Source organism: Cebus imitator, unplaced genomic scaffold (assembly GCF_001604975.1).
Source record: "Cebus imitator isolate Cc_AM_T3 unplaced genomic scaffold, Cebus_imitator-1.0 Scaffold110, whole genome shotgun sequence".
NCBI classification, from domain to species: domain Eukaryota; kingdom Metazoa; phylum Chordata; class Mammalia; order Primates; family Cebidae; genus Cebus; species Cebus imitator.
Genome location: NW_016107425.1, coordinates 2,808,393 through 2,829,150, shown reverse-complemented (window position 1 = coordinate 2,829,150; position 20,758 = coordinate 2,808,393). Strand labels below are relative to the sequence as shown.

At 38.0% G+C, this 20,758-nt stretch overlaps 1 protein-coding gene across 4 annotated transcripts in view; it reads right to left on the bottom strand.

The window, feature by feature from the left end:
- RAPGEF4 (Rap guanine nucleotide exchange factor 4) overlaps nt 1–20,758 on the bottom strand; it is a 323,726-nt gene that overhangs the window by 191,132 nt on the left and 111,836 nt on the right. For 2 of the 4 annotated variants that reach the window (XM_017538230.2, XM_017538231.2), the window contains exon 1: nt 6,884–7,140. The exons of the other annotated variants lie outside the window; for them this stretch is intronic. The gene's annotated coding sequence lies outside the window, so the exon portion shown is untranslated. Of the gene's footprint in view, nt 1–6,883; nt 7,141–20,758 lie in introns of those variants that run through there. 4 annotated transcript variants of the gene reach the window in all.

Below are 20,758 nucleotides of genomic sequence, written 5' to 3'. Positions count from 1 at the left end.
AAAGAAAAAAAAAAGAAAGAAAGAAAAGAAAAGAAAGAAAGAAAAAGAAAAAGAAAAAAGTAGTTTTGAGATAGAAAAGACTTGCATTCCAAAATTTTGGCTTAATTAGAGGGACAAAATCTATGAAGTTTACACTAAACAATAGACTATGGAAGAACGTAAGAAGATTTTAAAGTCTATATTTCAGCCCCAAAGGGGGTCAATACAAAAAACATAGGTGATGGTAGTGATAGGACATGTTCGAGAGAGGTTTTGTGTAACAGAAGGGTAATTCAGCAAATTATTGGTGTGGGGCAGAAAAACAGGCCCATCCTCCGACCGTACCATTCTAGGGTTAAAATCCAAGTTGAGTTTGGAAGGACTCTCTAAGCAGAAGGGTTCTGTATCCTGTCTCCCAAAGTGAGGCCTGGGGTGATCCAAGCATGGGAGTCAATAACATGTATGTATTAACAGAAGCCACAGCAATGAATGGCTTCTCCCCATTTCTCCCGAAGTCAGGAAAGAAGAGTGCCCCTGAATACCAACTATATTTTAATAGTGGATAAAGAAAGATAAGCCTATAGAGATTAAGGAATAGGAAAGCACAAAAAAGCTGTAAGAAAATGATTTTTCAAGAAGGTAAAGGAATCTACAATGTCAAATGCTGTAGAAAAATTAAGAACTGAGGCTCTCTTTCACATTCAGAACAAGCAGGCAGGGGATGACTTCAACTAGTGAGGTTTCTGTGGAGTGGCTGGGGTAGAATTTAAATCACAGTGGATTGAAGAGTGTCTGGGAAGGGAAGAAATCTACACAACAAACAGACAATTCTATTACAAAAGCTGGATATAAAAAGGGAGATAAAGTTAGAGTAGATGAAAGGGTATGAGGGGAAGATAAAGGTTTTGTTTTGTCTTGTTTTCTTTTAAATTGGAATGGCTGGAGCCCATGTACTCAGATGAGAAGGATCCACTAGGGATGAAAAGGTGAAAGATACAAGAAATGGAGGAAATTATGCATAAAGTAAGCATCCCAAGAGGATGAGAGTAAATGGGGTCCAGGACACAGGTAAAGGGGTCACGGGAGGAAAAACCTCTATTTTAACCGAAGGGACTAGAAATGGATTCATACAAATGGACACATTTAAAATACATACACACACACACACACACACACACACATATATAATAAATATAAATATGTAGCTGGGACTACCAGCACGTGCCACCATGCCTGGCTAATATTTGGCATTTTTTGTAGAGACAGGGTTTTGCCATGTTGTCCAGGCTGGCCTCAAACTCCTAGCCTCAAGTGATCTACCCACCTCAGTTTCCCAAAGTGCAGGGATTACAGGTGTGAGCCACTGTGCTGGGCCAATAATTCTTCATTGAATGAATTTTATACATATATATATATATATATATATTTGCCAGTATTTGCAATGCCTAATCTGCTTACTCAGCCATCTGTGACTTGTCCTGATGGAGGTAAGAGGAATGGGTGGGGGGGGAAATGGCCAACACCAAGATAGGCTAGCGTGCTCTACCATGCAGGAATAAGAGAAGGCAGTCCAGGGTAAGAAAGCAAGGTGGATGAGTGTGGCAGCTGGTGAGGAAACAGAGGAGGAGGGCAGAGGGCGAGAAGAAATGAACAGCCTCCAGGAGGAGCCAGACTTTGGGAAGAAAGACACCTAAAGACGATTTTTAGGAAATCTAGCTATGTATTTTAAGATTAGTGCCCTTTTTGGTCTTGGCTGACTCCTCAAGAAAGTTTCAGTAAAGACCTCCTTAGCCTTCCAAGGCTTCCTGGAGTTGGACTTGACTTCACTGTGTTGAACTGTCCACAAGGCAGTTGGTTTTATTTGGGTTACAAAGGTAATTGATTTGTTGGAAAGAAGCTGAAATATTGCATGGTGAGCAGTGAGGCTGTTTGCAAAAAGTCACCAGGGAGGTGGTTTGGTCGAGGGTTTGAGGAGAGTAGAAATCTTCAAATAGGTGGTGGGGAGAATGGCAGAAATGCATTAGGAGAATCTGTATGGATGGCTCGGTTGTGCCGAGGGGTCCAATGAGGTTGGCGGTCATGGATGTACCACAGAAGCCATCTGGACAGTGGTGTGGCTTTCTCTGGCAGTGCTCAGCAGCCTGGCTGGAGGTAATAGAAAGCCCACAACTGAACTGAGAAAGGATTGGTATTGAATCTGGCAGTGACAAGGGCAGGCACAGATCTGCTTCATTCATTTCCAAGTATCTAGTACAACAATGTCCAACACACAGAAGTCACTTGATAAATCTTTTGGATTTTGTTTTTGTTTTGCTTGTTTCTGAGACAGTCTTGCTTCATTGCCCAGGCTGGAGTACAGTGGCACAATCTCAGCTAACTGTAACCTCTGCCTCCCAGGGTCAAGCAATTCTCCTGCCTCAGCTTCCTGAGTAGCTGAGACTACCAGCATGTGCCACCATGCCTGACTAATATTTGGCATTTTTTGTAGAGACGGGGTTTTGCTATGTTGTCCAAGCTGGTCTCAAATTCCTGGCCTCAAGTGATCCACCCACCTCACCTTCCCAAAGTGCAGGGGTTAGAGGTGTGAGCCACTTTGCTGGGCCAATAACTTTATTGAATGAATGATTGGGAGAACCAATAATATGGACAAGAGGGTGGTTGAAATGATAGGCCATGGTATCCAAATTGAACAGGGAAGGAAGTGAAGACAAGTGGGTCCTAAATCGGGGGATGTACACTGGAGGTTCCTCAGGTCTACCCAGTTAAGAGCTGAATCTCAGACTCAAGAGACAAGTTCTCTGAGATGGAGGCACCCACTGGTGGCTGATCCAGGGAGCCATGAAGCCCAATGTTCTTCCCCTCAAGAGCAACAAGCATGCCTTTCTATGTTCCTCCTTCGATGTCCAGCACTCCCTTCACTGCCCTTTGAGCTCCTTCTCACTCATACATTAAACCTGCTGCTTTTCCTCTCTTCTAACTTTTGCCCAGTTCCCTCAGGTATCTCTCTCACTACCCGCCTATAACCCAAACCCAAACCACAGTGGATATGGGTAAAGATAGAACCCATGATATGCCTGAAATAAGGACAAGGAAATCCTACTTTTCAGAATTAAAGAAGTCAACGTCTCAAAGTCAGTGAAGGTGGACACAAATTTTAAAATAGTCACAGCCCATATCATCTTGTAGTTAACCCCAAGCACTAGCATTCAAAATATTTTCGATCCTGGTGAATATTGCTTTTATTATGCTTTAATTATTGCTTATTGCTTATATAGTTATTGCTTATATATGCTTTAATTATTAACATGAAAAGTGGTTTTGCTATTAATTTTTATTGCAATTATATGTGATTTTGACCACAGGGTGGGTTGGGTAGACTTTGGAAAAGTAGCCTAAATATGTTTCCAACATCGCTCCTATAAAGAGCTTGCAAATGAACGTGTGGAAGACAAACTTTTTGCCAGTTGGGAGTTTGGTATAATTTTGATTCTTGCTTGAATTTCCTTAAAAATCACAATAAGTTATTTAGGGAATAACAGTTGCCAAACTTTCTGGCAAATCATAATGAATGGTTATGTTCTGAAAGGTTGACTAGCTATCTTTTGGCTCCCATTTCCTCTTTAAAACAGAGCTATTTTGAGAATTTCCATTCCTCATGCTCTTTTTTCTTCCCAACCCTGACACTGTTTGTATCCCCTCAGTGGCATTTTTTAACTCAGGAAAACTTAAATAAGTTCCAAGATTGCAGAAAAGCCTTATTATTTGATGATTGTGGGTCTTGTCTGGGAAAAACTCCAAACATAGATTTGCCATTTTAAGCAATTCCTTTGAATTCTCATTCTATTGTCAGCAATAGACCTATCTTATTGGTTTATTATTGATTTTTTCTCTTTCCCTTTACATAAGTTAACTAGAGCACTCCAATTTCCTCTTCTCTCTTGCTTTTCTTAGTTTATAAGTCCGTGAAAGGTTGCATTGTTTCAGCTTTTTTATTTTTAGAGAACACATACACACATGTATTTATATATATATATAAATCAAACTCTGCCATAATCATAAACCCATCATCTTTTCACTCCTCACTTTCACTCCTTACTTTCTTCCTTGTCACCCTATTTGAATATAATCTGCTGCCATTTTCTGTCATTTTCCCCTTTGAAACATATTTCAGATTCATCCTTTCCCCCTTATTCCCACGGACACCATCCTAAGACATATTCTGATCAAAGGTACTGTTCCACCCTCCTAGCCAGTTTTCCTGTCATCCTACTCAGTCCCCACCTCCCCTGTGCTCCACTGTACACTTGGTCATGGGGTAAATAATACTGCTATATCCTGTGAGGGCAGGAGAGCACCTCCTAACACCAAGGTACATCTCTGCTCTTTATTACCATGTGATGAATGTTACTTTCTTCATTTCACAAATGAGGAAACTGCCTCTCCCAAGAGGTTACATATTTTGTCTCAAACCACTTAACGTGCAAGTGTTCAAGTCACTAGCCCTCAAATCTGAAGGAGGAGTGTGATCTGTGTTGCAACAGAAAAATTAAGCATCTGCATAACAAGGGTTTAATAGTTAATCCCTTTAAAGTCAAGGAACTACACAGACTTGCCGTTATCATATCAAGGCCAGTAGTTTTCAAGAGATGGGATTTATAAGAGAAAAGAATAAATCTAAGTGTCTGCTCTAAAAGAGTTTTTAATCTAGTTGGTTAGAGTGTGTATCTAGAACATGCTAGATACACAGCAAATGGTAAATAAACATTTGCTGAAGTTAGAACCAGGAGATAAAAGGTGAGCTCTTGCTGCTGTCTCTGCTCAGCTTGCCACTAATGGTATTATTTAGTCACAGGATGCTTCTTAATATAAAATCCTCTCTCTGACACTTCCTTCTGACCCAGTCCCAATGAATATCAGAACAATATACTGTTAAGAAAAAAGGTGTTGAGATTACTAGGCTGCCTTCCAAGCTGCAGGGCCCGATTTATTTTCTCCTAACTACAAGATAATTATTGCTGGAGATAATAATGGGATTTTTCCATATGTCCTTTAGTTAGGGCAGTGATGACCCAACGCTGCCTTTTAATGTACTCTGATCTCCTGCCAGCTTACCTCATTCTACCACTTTGCCTTAGGTTTTTATTTTTGTGATTATTCAAACTTACCATCGCCTAATCAATACCTCATTTGGCCATTGCCATTGTTGACAACACACTTTGATAAAGACTCCTTGAAAAGGGTCTTTTTTGCTTGCAGTGGGCTCATTTAAAGCAAGTTCTTGCTATGTACATCACTTTGGCAAACAAGGACAAGTTCAAGGAAATTAGAGGCCAAACTTGACAGAGCACTGGGTGCAGCTGCTGGCCCAGCTGTGCAGTGATTCTCAACTGGTCCATTACCTCCAAAACTCAACTATTCAGCACAGCTTCCCTAGTCCAGCACTCCTGTCGGTCTCATATATTTGGCAACAGCTATTATTTCAGAAATGAATGCTCGTGTGTATTTATAGCAAACCACATGCCTGCTCTATCAACAATTAAACAGATTAAGATTCAGCAGACATATTCCTCTAATTAGGACAAGATGGAAGACATAGCGTATAGAACACTGCAGTTTGGTCAAGGTTTATTCTTTCCTAACAAGACTGCCATACTACATTTCCTCAGCCAAACATCCAGTCTCTCCAGGGACACCATCTTCCTGGTATAGCATTCACTTCCTGTGTCTGCCCCAAGGAATTTTCGGTCAGGGGATACTATATGCAACTGGCACTCCAAGCTTCCCCCTTTTCCCTCCCTCCAACCACACTATAGGATCAATGGACTGTTTTAAAGCTTGTTTTGAAATAGCTTGTGGACAGCATCATGTAGTCACTAATTTCATTCAGTTACACCCTTCCCCTGAGCCTCGGTGTATGCTGTATGTTCACACTCAAGTAGTGTCTCCTCTGAACAAAAGCCCGATCACACTGTCTGGGCCATAAATTCCATCTTGCCTCGCTCTTGCCCATGCATTATTTAAGCAGTCTTCTCGGTGAGCGGGCATGAGAATTTCCCTCAGAGCAACAATTAGCAGGCGCTTTAAGCCCTGTTCTAACGGGAAATGTAGGATATCTCAGAGAGTTCCACCCATTCATAGTCTCGATAGTGAAATATGATAATCTAATTTGGTAAAAATAAACTGTGAAATCAGAGATTTGAGGCAAAAACTTTAAAGATGCAATTCAGACTAGCAATCAATGCTCATTCAGTTTCTGTACCATCTCAGCTTTCTCCTTGTGCAGATGCTTAAGTGATGCTAAATTAAATAATTGACAAATTTTTAAAACTGCTGAAAATTACCATCTGTACTTAATTTTGGAATATAAAAAGGTCCATAGAAAACACCCTTTATGATTATTTTGTCTAATAACAGATATGAAACAATACAAACATCCCAGTCATAAAATATAATGCGTTTCTAGCAGGCTGGCTTTACATATTTAAACACAGTTTTTCAAAACAAAAGACCACAGGAGGAGTGAAATGCTGGGTGACAAATATGTTTTTTTTAAAAAAACAATGGCAAAATAACTGAGTTTTTTATTTAAAATCTACTCCTCTAACCCTTCACTTCCCGGTAAAACAAAACCAAAAAAAAAAAAACAACAACAACTCACCCACAGGCTTCCTGCAGACAGTTATGACAACCATTACTTTTTTTATATTTCTCTCCTGGATAAACACTGGCTAAACTGTTCTCTGCTGAGAACTTTATTAGGTTGATATTACATTTATACAAAATGAAGTCTACTACTGTAAATAAACATGCTTGAGGCTTCCATGAAAACAGAGAGAAGAGAAACCAGCTTCCTGTATATGTGAACACACTGCTAAATACACGGATAAAACAAGCTGAAACTTACACCAGACACTTCTCCCAGGTCCACCACGGCAGGAGCCCTAGGGGTACATTCTAGTTTTTTTAAAAATCCATGTTCTCCTCTTCTCACTGATGGGACTACTCAGGCACATGGTCAAGTTGCAATCAGCTTCTCCCTTAGTGATGCATGAGAGCTGGACTGATTTATCTTGGCTTTTCTGCAGCATATTAGCACTAATGTTTCTGCGTATGCATCCTACCTTTCTTTAGCCGTAGCCCCGGCTTTATCATTGGTAATCTAAATTAAAGAGCCAGTGAACAGAGCAGGGTTGTTGTCCCCCACCCCTCCCTGTTTTCCATGAAACAATTGCCAGGCAGTCATTCCCGGACAAGGATTCCACTGTTTATTCTACCGAGCCTCCTCTTCAATATTCCATTGAGACTGGAAGTCAGAGTCGCAAAAGGATAGGTCCAGCGAGACTGTCTTAGTTCAAAGGTACATTTATGATTTATGGTCGCAAACAGTAGCTGGCCTCAGGAAACACTAGAGAGAGCTGTCATTTACCAGTTTTTCAGCCCAGAATTCAGAATCGACACTATTTATAAAAAACAGAGCAACTTGATACTTCACTTACTGCCCAAGGTGCAGTTTATCTTCAGGGGATTCAGAGAAATCTCTTCCTTTTTCCACCAATATTTGTTTTATATACGCATGCTTAAATGTTTATTTTAATGAGGTATAGGAGTGCTACGACTTAGCAAGTTACATACAAGAAGCATAAAATGCTATAAAAATTGGGGGAAATCCATCAAACAAATCATTATTAACCTTGTTGCAACTTGCTATCAACAAACAGCAGCTGAAGCAGGAGCTAAAGGCTGTATTTAATTCAGGAGCTGTCAATTATTTTCTTTAAAACATGTTTAAAATTTTCTCAACCTCCACAAATGTTTGGGAAGGGAAAATATATCAGAGTATATTTTCATATGAAAGTTTTTAATCTCTTGGAAAACGCTGCTGTCTTAGCAGCATCTCAATGCTTTTTAAACACAGATTTACAATGATTACTGAAATATTAGGTTTATTTTTTCATTTTATGCAGGAAAACTTTTAAACAGCTGTTAAGCAACAGAATTTGGTGGATAACAAAGCATAACAAGTTTCATCTCTATTTTTGTGTATTTTGTTAAGGGAATACATGATTCTTTCATAGTTTGAAACATGTCATTGCATTTTAAATTTTCCTTTTTAAAATTAACAAATTGTAACATACCCATTTTCATGTAGGCATAAAATACAGACTTGTCATTTTTAATAGCCTTTAATATTCATTTCCCTAATTCTTGACATCTGCATTTCTTCAATTTTTCATTATAAAATAAAATGTCTCATCAGAAATGCAAAATACTCACATTTCAGGTTCTTCCCCAACCCCATTCCCCAAAAACAGAAAAAGGCAATCTCAAACTTTATGCTTCTCAGCGTTTTTCAAAATTTCAGACAGGTGAAATAAATTGAGAGGACTGGTTAGAGACTATCTAGGGTATCAGTTCTTCTTAGATTATATCCCTTGGGTAAACTTTAAAAACATATATTGATTTCTGTGCTCTATAACTTGGTTATACTGAACTGCTCTACAAACATCCAGAGAAATTATTTTAAAAATTTAAATCTGGGCTTGTCACTTGGCTGCTTAAAACTCTGCATAGCCTCCCATTACTCTTAGGATAAAAGCCAAAATCTTTATCATGGCCTTCAATGACTCAGTTTTATTTCACTGGGAAGATAAGCCCACCTTCCCAGAACTGACTGGCTGGCATTCAGAACCATCAATCAATCAAGTATTGAGTCCCTGTTCTTTATGGGCCAGTCGCTGGAGTATGGTATCCGAGCACTGGTTTGGGATGCCAAGAGAATCCCAGGAGCCTTCTCCTTTAGTTTGAAAGTAACGTACATGAACAAGATTTCACTACTCTACAAATCAGCTTATGAACTATGACAAAATCAATAAGAGCAAGACAGACTTTGAAAACACATCATAAAGATAAAACCAAAGGGTAAGAGGAATGAGATGAAATTAATCATTTGATGAATGTTAATTTAAACTGACTTGGGCTAGAGGAGAAAAAGGGAAATAGTCAAGAAGGAGCAGAAACTCAAAAACAAGAATTGCTCAAGCCTGGTCCTGTTGTTAGGCTTTGAAAGCCTATGACTCACGTCAGCTATTACATTTTTAAAAGTTTACCGTTTATGCTATAACTGTGGTTCTGAGTGTTTTCAACAAATAATTCATTAAGTTCATTACATTACTATAGATATTACCTTCCTCTAAAAGTTCTTTTTATTTTAATCACTAAAAGAATCACCCAATAAACTTCACCAGTTTCCCTCTTTTTTTTTTTTTTCTTTTGAGACAGGGTCTTGCTCTATCACCCAGGCTGGAGTGCTGCCATGAAATTACAGCTCACGACAGCCTCAGCCTCCAGGGCTCAAGTGATCATCCCACCTCAGCCTCCCAGGTACACGCCACCACACCCAACTAATTTTTGTACTTTTTGTACACATGGGGTTTTGACATGTTTCTCAGGTTGTCTCAAACTTCTGGGCTCAAGTGATCCTCCTGCCTCAGCCTCCCAAAGGGCTGGAATTATGGGCATGAACCATAGCGCCCAGCCTATTTCACAAGTTTCTAAGTAAGATGGCCCAAGCCAACATCACAGGACTCTGAAAATAGGGGATTTTTCGTTACTAAAGATCTACTTTGCAGTTAACCAAGAACATCATGATCCTTGAATATACCTTGTATATAAACTTGTGTCTCAAATAATGTACACACCCAAAGACATATGAAATATCCACTGAGTCATGAGGTCTTGGGATGAGTCTGGTACATAAGGAATTGACACCATAAGGCCCCATAAGTTCCAGAATATTTCCTAGACTTCCTTCCACTATCCTGAAAATTCACACCATTGAAACCTCCCCTTGGAAGAAATCCTAAGACTTGGATTTGCCTGTGTTCAAATCATGGCTCTGCCATTTACCAGCTGTATGACCTTGGGTAAAGTACTTAGACTCTGTGTGTGTGTATATGTGTGTGTGCACGTATTTTAAATTCACCTGTAAAGTTGGATAATAGAGTTCTGCTTCTGGTCATGAAAGTAATTCATATCAGACCAGCTCTCCCACAGACAACAATTATAAGTCCTGGATAAAATATTTAAAAACAATAAGAAAATCATCTGAAGGCACTGGAGAGTGACTGAGAGCAGGCAGAAACTAAAGGTAGGGGCGGGGGCTGACACTTAGAAGAATAACATTTGATAAATTATCCAATTTTTTTTAACTTTTCATCTAAGGGCAAGCCCCAGTCAGTTTCACAGTGTGGCCAGAGTCAGATAAAAGCCTGTAGTCTTCCTGGTTGAGGAACCAGAGGACAGAGTTCAGGGAGATGACAGCAGCTGGAAAACAAAGAGGAAATCCCAGAGAGAAGACACCCACAGAGGGAAAGCCCCAGATTCACTACATGAGATCTGACCAAATCTCTGACTGGTCCCAACACTATATACATGTGAAGCAGACCCCAAGCTGCCCAGTTAAGAAAGAACTGAACAGAGATGTCTGCTACTGTCTCAGGGAAGACAAAATTGGAATTTGAGTTTTGCCAAGTTAACTACCTGCAAAAACATAAAATCAATACTCTTTAGAGGCATATGACAGTACTCAAAATCTCTGTAAGGTATCACTCACAATGTCCAGAGTCCATTCCAATATTACTACACATTCAAAGACACACAAAAATATATAATCCAGAAAAGAAACCAACCAAAAGAGGCCAACTCGGAGATAATTCAGATATTGGAATTAACAGACAAGGACTTTAAAGCAGCCATTATAACTAAATGCTCAAGGGCATAAAAGAAATCTCAGCAGAGAAATATTAGTTTTTAAAAAGTTCCAAGTGAAAATTCTAGAACTAAAAAAAATACAATAGCTGAAAAAAATTCACTGAATGGACACAACAACAGATTGGAAAAATAATAATAAAATGTGTCAGTGAACTTGAGGATAGAACAATAGAAATTAACCAATCTGAAGAACAGAGAAAACTCTTTTTAATGAAGAAGGCCTTAGGGATCAATGGGATATAATAGCATATGTATAACTGGAATTCCAGAAGTACAAAAAGAGAATAGACAGAAAACATATTTAAAGAAATAATAACTCTAAATTTCCAAAATTTGGCAAAAAAAGGTATCAACTTAAAAATTCAAGATTCTCAGCAAACCCCAAACGAGATAAATAAAAAACAAAACAAAACAAAAACCCATGCCAAGGCACATCATATTCAAGCTATTAAATTTCAAAGACAAAGAGAGAAGCTTAAAAGCAACCTGGGGAAAACTGTCATATTACGTACAAGAGAAAGCTATATTAGTAGTAAATTTCCATCAAAAATTCACAGAGAATAAAAGATAATGCAATGACATTGTTAAAATACCAACAGAAAAACAACACTTGCCAAGCTAGAACTCTATTAGTCAAGCTAGAATTCTATATTCAACAAAATATTCTTTAACATTGGAGGCCAAATGAAGACATTTTCAGAAAAACAAAACTTAATCTCCAGCAAACCTGCATTACTTGAAACATTGAAGAAAGTTCTCCAGAATGAAGTTAAAAGTCATCAAGTGGTTAGCCAGATCTATAGGAAGGAAAGAAGATCACTGCAAATGGTAAATATGTGGGGAAATATGAAAAACGGACAGACACTGCACAAATATTACTTTAAAATTTTATGCATATTATGTACAACCATTGAAATAAAAAATTCTAACACTGTATTTTGAAGGTTATAACATAGATAGGTATAATATCATCAACAATAACATAAAGGATTGGCAGGGCAGTAAATGAAATTATACCATTTTCAGGTTCAGTATTTTACATGAAACAGTACAATATGAATTCCAAGTGAATGTGAAAAGTTAATATATGTGGCAATCCCCAGAGCAACCATTAAAAATTAATGCAAAAGAAACAATTGAAAAGCCAACACAAAAATTAAAATGGAATTTGTGGCAGCCATGAAGGTGCCTACTTCTAGAAGTAAAAGATCTACTTCTAGAAGGATCTCCCTTCTAGAAGAAACTTGCCAATCAGCTGTGAAGAGTGTAGCTAGCTGACAGCATTCAACTGCAGTAATTTTTAGATCTATTGTGAGTGAATCAAAGCTATATTCTTTAAAGTTAGTCAATGATAAGCACGGTAGGGAGGGCTGTCATTTCTGTCCAAGGCAAAACTTGTTTACAAGCAATTTTTGCATCAACACTCTCCATCAGGCTTGCAGAGACATTCTCCAAACTGCACTGCAATCTGAGGTTCTTTCTCTTTCATCCTCCTTCCTTCTGCCCCTTTCAAGGGTAACAAACTCTCTCTCTCTTTCTCCTCTTAATTTTTTGTTGGCATTGCACCCAATAAAGTTCTTGTACTTATAACTCAATCTTGGAATCTGCTTCCTAGGGAACCAAACTAATGTAGAATTCTATTTTAAAAATCTAATTAATACAAAATAAGGCAAGAAAAGAAGACAGAGGAATAAAAAGGCAGATGGAACGACAAAAAATAGCAAAATGGTAAACCTAAATCCAATCATAGAAATAATTACATTAAATGTAAATGGACTAAACACTCCAATTAAAAACAGAAATTGGCAGGATGGATTTTAAAAAAAGCAAAATTCATCTATAGGTTCTCTATATCTTTTATATACAAAGAAACAGACAGTTTGAAAACAAAAGCATGGAAAAATAGATACCATGAAAAGAGAAAGCATAAGAAAGCCACAATAGCTATATTAATACCCTATGAATTAGATTTAAAGGCAATAGAGTATCACCAAAGAGAGGCATTTTACAATGATAAAAGGGTAATTCATCTAAAATAAATAAAAATAATAAATGCACATGTGCCTATTAACAAAATGTTATAAAGCAAAAAATTGTAAAAAATTATTGAAGAAAAAGAAAATCTACAATCATATTGGAGATTCTAATACTGTTCTCTCAATAATTGTTAGAATAAGACAAAAACAATCAGTGGGGACATATAAGACCTGAACATCACTACCAACTACATTGACCTAATTGACATTTTAAAAATACTACACCCAATAGCTATACAACGCACATTCTTTTCAAGTGTGCATGACGGATTTACCAAGATAGGAATACCTTGGTAAATACAAAGAAATCTCAGCAGAAGAATCTAAGTTATAAAAAGGTACCAAGTGAAAATTCTAGTGTGCTATAAATAAGTCTAAACGAATTTCAAAAGACTGATATCCTAAAAAATATGTTTTCTGACCACAGTTTAATTAAACTAAAAATCAATACCAAGAAGATATGTAGGAAACTCAAAATATTTGGAAAGTAGCAACACAGTTCTAAAGAACCCATGGGCCAAAGAAGAAATCATAGGGGAAATACACAATATTTTGAACTGAATGATAATGAAAATGCAACATATCAAAATTTGTGGGAAACCAAGCAATGTGTAGAGGAAATTTATAGCTTTAAATACTTATAGTAGAAAAGAAGAAAGGTATAAAAGCTATGACCCAAGTTTCTGTCTTTAGAAGGTAGAAAAAAAGAACAAGCTGAAAGTAAATAGAAGGAAGGATTTTTTTTAAGTCAGAAATCAATGAAATAGAATACAGAAAACCAACAGAAAATTTTTTAAAAAACCAAAAGTTGGTTCTTTGAAAAGGAGATATCTCTGCAAATCCTGACACACTGAAAGGATAATAAGTAACTATAATAAACAACTCTATGTCAATAAATTTGAACACTTAGATAAAACAGACAAGTTCCTTCAAGAATACAATTTACCAAAATTGACACTAGATGACATTAAAAATCTTTAATAGCACCATATCTATTAAAGCAATTGGCCGGGAGCAGTGGCTCACACCTGTAATCCCAGCACTTAGGGAGGCCAAGGCGGGTACATCACGAGGTCAGGAGTTTGAGAAAAGCCTGGCCAGCATGGTGAAACCCTGTGCCTACTAAAAATTAAAAAATTAGCCGGGTGTGGTGGCACACGCCTATAATCCCAGCTCCTCGGGAGGCTGAGGCAGGAGGATCACTTGAACCTGGGAGGTGGAGGTTGCAGTGTGCCGAGATCATGCCACTGCACTCCAGCCTGGGCAACAGAGCAAGACTCTGTCTTTAAAAAAAAAAAAAAAAAAAGGGCAATTGAAAGTGTTGTCAAAATCCTCATAAAGAAAACTGCAGTACAAATGGTTTTGTGGTATTCTATCAAGCATTTAGGGAAAAAGTAATATATATCCTACATGAGTTCTTCAGAAAATGAAGGAGGATGAAACAATTTCCAACTCATTTTATGAAGCCAGCATAATCCTGATATCAAAATCTCACAAAAATACTGTAAGAAAAAAATTACAGCTCATTATTTATGAACATAGACACAAACATCCTTAACAACTATCCACAAATCAAAGCTAGTACTGTATATCAATAAAAAGGACAATCATTCTTTTTACATAATAGAGTTTTTACATAACAAGTAGGGTTTATTTCAGGAATGTAACACTGTTTTAACATTTAGAAATCAGCCAGTGTAATGCACCATATCACTGGAATAAAAGAGAACAATCATGTAGATCTTACTAGTATGTTCAGAAAGAGTATTTGACAACATTTAATAGCAATGTATGAGTTTTTAAAAAAACTCTCATCAAATTAAAAATAAAAAGATATTTTTAAAATATACAGTTAAATATAATATTTAATGATGAAACATTGAATAAGTTTCCCCTAAGATCAATGATAAGGAAATGATGTCTATTATTACCACTTCTATTCACCCTTGTACTGGTGGTCCTTGCCAGTGCGTTAAGGCAGAAAAAATGAGTAAAAGGCATGAAGATCAGAAAGAAAGAAGTAAGAAGTAAGATTCCCATTATTTGCAGATGACATGATTGTTTATATAGAAGAATCACAAGGAAGTTGAGACAGGATAACAAAAGTATTATAAGTATATAATACTTCTCATATAGTTGTTAGAAGTATTAAATGAGTTTAAATTCGATATGTGTTTAAAACTCTACCTGATACAAGTAAGCACTATATAGGTGTTAAGTAAAGTTAAAGAAGTCTAATATAAAATCTGAGAAGGGTTACATATTGCATCAACTTATTCACAATTCCTCAAAATTGACAATTCATCAAAATAGCTAAAGGAGCCTTAAAAAGTTACCCTTAAGGAATAAGGAAGGTTACCTTCATTCTGAGGCTCATGTTATGAAAATATTCAGGGAGAGTAACACTGGGATACCTAGAATATGACCTGTCCTCACTGACATTCCTAAAATAGAAAGGTGAAGTATGCTACAATGTGGTGACACTGTCTGCAGTTACTGCTTTCATATATGATCTAATATCTCTCTACACTTATACAAACATATCCAGGTATTATTTTTAATGAGCATATACCTTGTTGTGATCTATAAGTATTCATGGCAAAATATCCATGAAAGACACTGAAGTAAAAAAATCAGTTTGCATAATCATATTTACAGCATAATTCAACTTTTAAAAACTTTTAGTTTCAGGGGTACATGCGCAAGTTTGTTCTGTAGATAATTTGCATGTCTTGGGAGTTTGATGTATATATTTTTTCATCACTCAGGTAATAAGCATGGTACCCGACAGGTACTTTTTAAATCTTTATGCTCTTGCCACCCTCCTCCCTACACCTTTAAGTAGGCCCTGATGTCTGTTGTTCCCTTCTTTGTGTCCATGTGTTCTCATGTTTACCTCCCACTTGTAAGTGAGAACATGCAGTGTTTGGTTTTCTGTTCCTGTGTTAGTTCACTTAGGATAATGACCTCCAACTCCCATGTCGCTGCAAAGAAGACTATCTCATTCTTTTTTATGTCTGTGTAGTATCCATGCTGTATATGTACCACATTTTCTTTTTTCAGTCTATCACTGATAGGCATTTAAGTTGATTCAATGTCTTTGCTATTGTGAATAGTGCTGTAATGAACACACATGTGCACGTGTGCTTATAGTCGCTCAATACTGACCAAACAGACCTAACCGACAGCTACAGAACTCTCCACCCCAAAACAAGAGAACATACTTTCTTCTCATCTGCACTTGGCATATACTCTGAAACTGATCACACAATTGGCCTTAAAACAATTCTCAGCAAACTCAAAAAAAAAAAAAAATCATACTAGCCACATTCTTAGACCACAGTGCAATAACAACAGAAATCAATACCAAGAAGATCACTTAACCATACAATTACATGGAAATTAACCTGCTTCTGAATGAGTTTTGAGTAAACAATGAAATTAAAGCAGAAATCAAGAAACTCTTTGACATTTTTGATAACAAAGATACAACATACCAATATCTCTAGGACACAGCTAAAGCTGTGTTGAGGAAAGTTTATAGTGCCAAACACTCAAAACAAAAAGTTAGAAAGATCTCAAATTAACAACCTAACACCACACCTTAAAGAACTAGAAAAGCGAGAGTAAATCAACCCCAAAGCTAGCAGAAGACAAGAAATAACCAAAATCAGAGCTGAACTGAATGAAACTGAGACGCAAAAAGCCATTCAAATGGTCACTGAAACCAGAACTTGGTTCTTTGAAAGAATGAATAAGATAGACAGACTGCTAGCTAGACTAATAAGGAAAAAAAGAGAGAAGATCCAAATAATTCAATTTTTAAAGAAACAAAAGAAGTGCACATATAATAATTACATTGATGTGTCCATAGAAAACTGTCTGGAAGTACACAGATAAAAGTGGTAATAGTAGACAGTTCTGGCTAGTGGGAGTGAAGAAAATGTTTCTTAACTTTCTATCTTTTGCATATTGTTTGAATTTTAAATAATATTTATCAATATTTTTTACTTTTTAATTTAAAAATTTAAAAAACCTAACTAAAGCAAAAAAATCAACATTTAAAAGTCACAATTTTTTTCTGAGTTAAATAAGATGAAAAGAATTCTTCCTTTGTTTCCTTGAAACAAAGGTAAAATTTAATTTTAGACATCAAGATCATATTCCAAATGCTTTTCCCTTTAAGATTCTTCTCAGCATCCCCACGCCCTGCACTCCAAGTAGGAAATAGAGAGAAGAAAACACGGGTCAGGTCAAATTAAAAGGTCAGTGTATCCTTAGTTACACAGGCTCATCAAAACTGAGAGCATGAAGAGGGCAAAGGGCTTGATTTCCCTGTGGGCCCATCTGCTTAGCTCTAATTCATACCTTCTGACTGCACCATGACTCCAGGAACTGGTTTCCCCAGCTCCTATCTCTGGATCCACAGACACCAGTAGAGAGGCACATGGATCAAGGACAATCCCATAACCACTGGAAGCACAGCATTTTAGTAAGAATGACCTTAGATAATGTCTACTTCATCTACAGACAAGCAATTTTCAGGTAAGGAAACTGGGGTCCAGAGAAGTGAAGCAACTTGCCCAAGGGCACACAGTCACTAAATGATCTTAGTGGTCTAAGCAGATCTCCTGAGCATCAAGATAGTGTCTCTTCCATATGACTGAGAAAGGACAGAAAAGGGCATCTCCTATTAATGTTGGACCAGTGGCTGTGCCTTCAGGTACAAAGACAGTACATCAGGATGCAGGCTTAACAGGCACTGAAGAGAGCAATCTTCCTGCCGGTATCATACTGCCCCAAATTGCAGTGCAAGCATCAAAAACTGGCTCTGTTATTCTTTTACTTTCATTACTGACATTCCATAAAATATACACTTTCTCTACAAACAATCCCTGAGTATAAAAGAGAGAATTTTCCCTATTTGAGATATGCCTTCTGGCCACATCGTTCAGAGATGTTTTAGCATGTAACTAACACTAATGAAGGGCTCCTATTAGAATGTTTTCCACATTTTGTTTATAGGCAATAGGAAAGCTGGAGATATTTAAACTAATGCAATTGTTCTATTATGTTCTGTCATACTGTTTTTTTATAGTGAGAACTATAAATCAGTTTCTAAGGCTTAGGCGGTAAATCAATGATTAGTCTCTGGAATTACATAAAATCAATAAATCAGAGACTGACTGAATCAAGTTGTCTGACAAACTTGTCCAGACCATAAAGAAATCCCTCATACCTCTCTGCTAAAGAAAAAAAAAAAAAAAAAAAAAAAAAAGAAAAGAAAAGCTCCCAGAGAACACTCATTATTCTTACCTATTTATCAACATAAGTTTTCTAAAGCCCTCTGCTATAGATGGTTATTTAATACTACTGATTATTGGCTATAATACTCTCAGAATTATAAAATGGTCACCTTTAGTCAACATCACATTTTTTTCACTAATTCAGCCTTCTAACTTATTGTAAGCTTCTCTGATGCATTAGAAATATGATTCAATTACATACACCCTTGAGTTTGCAGGAAGGTATCGTGGTACCTGCATTCCTTACAAGAAGCTGAAGCGGGTGCTGAGGAGGCAGGCCCCTTGCTGGACTCAAAGGCTGCTCACATATGCTATATTCCCACCCCTCCCCCAGACACTTCCTTACTAATGATTTTCCAACACCGAAGCTTTATAAAACTTTGATCTTTTGTGAAAACTCTGTAAGATGATAAAAATCTTCCAGCTGAACAAACAAAGATGGAAAGACCATCCCCTTAGCAAAGACCATCTCATTAGCATTTGCCCTGACTCCACCCCAGTGTTTCATTAAAGTGGTATCTTTCAAAATATGCAGATGACACAGTAATACTTTGAACAAACAAACGAATTATGTGAGCCTCTATAGGCAATTTACTCAAGGTAATTAAGAAGTCTAAACCAAACAAATTATCATTTTAAATAGCAAGTAAGTTTCAATTAAACTTGATTTCTATACTAAAAATGAAACTACCAGCTCAACAGAAGGGATCTAGTGTGAATTAAAAGGCAAAGCTTCAAGACGTGGGGGAAGGATGTATACCCTGACTTTTTTTGATTCACAGGATTAGAAGCAGGTGTCACTGCACTATCATTAATCACTGGCTCAGGTAGAAGTGCCCTGTTGGTGAGTTTAGAATTTATAGAATGTGTTTGGGATGTCCCAAGCATGAATACATTTTAAATGGTAAAGATGCTAATCAATAACAGAATCAACTAAAACCCAAGGTATTTTCTCTCCAACCAGACCCTCGATCTTTGTCTACCATTATGAAAAGGGACCCAGAAAACTACTGCCCACCCCAGAGATGAAGAGTCCTTCTGTAAGGGGTGGAGGCATGTGGAGATCCCTAGTAGAATGTCAACAGAATATGATGACCACCACTCATGAAATAAATGTGTATGATGGACCACATCCATGGGTCCCAATCGGTAGCCATGAAAATAAACACACCCACAGAATGAGAAAGACCACCAGAGTTGTCCCAAGATGGTCAAGACTAACACATCATCCTAGGAAAGTAGATCACACTGACCAGAATAACATAACCTTCAAAATAATCATAGTCTCTTAAAAGTTTCACATAATCTCTGAAACTAAACTATGTCCCTGCCCTTTTAAATATTTTGTCCCAGTAAGGTAATGGGACTCTGATTAGACCCCAGCCACCAGTACTGGCCAACAATACAGCCTTCAAAGAACCACCTGCTTTCTTCCCCAAATGATGCACCTTGCTTGGTTCAGCCTCCCGGGTCTTCTCACTTCCACCTTTAGTGCAGCGTCCACAGGCACACATACGATGCATTCTGTCCCCTTCAGTCCTGGCTTTCTGGTCAGGCAAGATGTCCCAGGGCAGGAACCAAGGAGGAGGCTGAGAGCATAAGCTAGGTAGTGGCAGGACGGAACAGGGAGGGGCCTGAGCAAAGGCTGGGGAAGCCACGCTAAGTCACCACCTTTGGCATCTGGGTACAGTCACCCTGCCACGCAAGGCCATTTTCATATTGTTTCCCTAAATAGTCTGCCCTCAGGGTGACCTTAAGAGCACTATTAAGATATTTGTGACAGTGTTAAGAAGTCTGTATCAAGCTTGTGTTCCAAGAAGCAGTGAGAACTTCAGACTGCTGTTATTTTCCCTTTATTTTTTTATTTTTTGAGACAGAGTCTCATTCTGTCGCCATGCTGGAATGCAGTGGCGCGATCTTGGCTCACTGCAACCTCTGCCTCCTGGGTTCAAGCCATTCTCCTGCCTCAGCCTCCTGAGTAGCTGGAATTACAGGCGTGCGCCACCACACCCAGCTAATTTTTATATTTTTAGTAGAGATGGAGTTTCACCATGTTGGCCAGGATGGTCTCGATCTCTTGACCTTGTGATCTTCCTGCCTCGGCCTCCCAAAGTACTAGGATTACAGGTGTGAGCCACCGTGCCCAGCCCAGACTGCTGTATTTCTCTTCTGTACCCATGCCTGAAGTCTAAAGGCGCAACCCTGAAACTGCTAACTCTGGAACTAGAGAAGGAAGAACACTGCCTCTAGAACCCAAGAGACCAGAAGAGGCCTGTATGTCCCTAATTCTTTTTTTTTTTTTTTTTTTGCCCAGGCTGGAGTGCAATGGCGTGATCTCAGCTCACCGCAACCTCTGTCTCCTGGGTTCAGGCAATTCTCCTGCCTCAGCCTCCTGAGTAGCTGGGATTACAGGCATGCTGTTGACCAGGATGGTCTCGATCTCTTGACCTCGTGATCCACCCGCCTCGGCCTCCCAAAGTGCTGGGATTACAGGCTTGAGCCACCGCGCCCGGCCCCCTAATTCTTATATTTGCTTCTGATTCTTGCCAGAATGGGATTCAATCATCCATTAATTCATCAAACAACCACTGGGCACCTTCTACATGCCAGGCATTGTACTAAGCTCCATTCCATCCTCAAGTTGCTCACATTCCAGAGGAAGGAGAT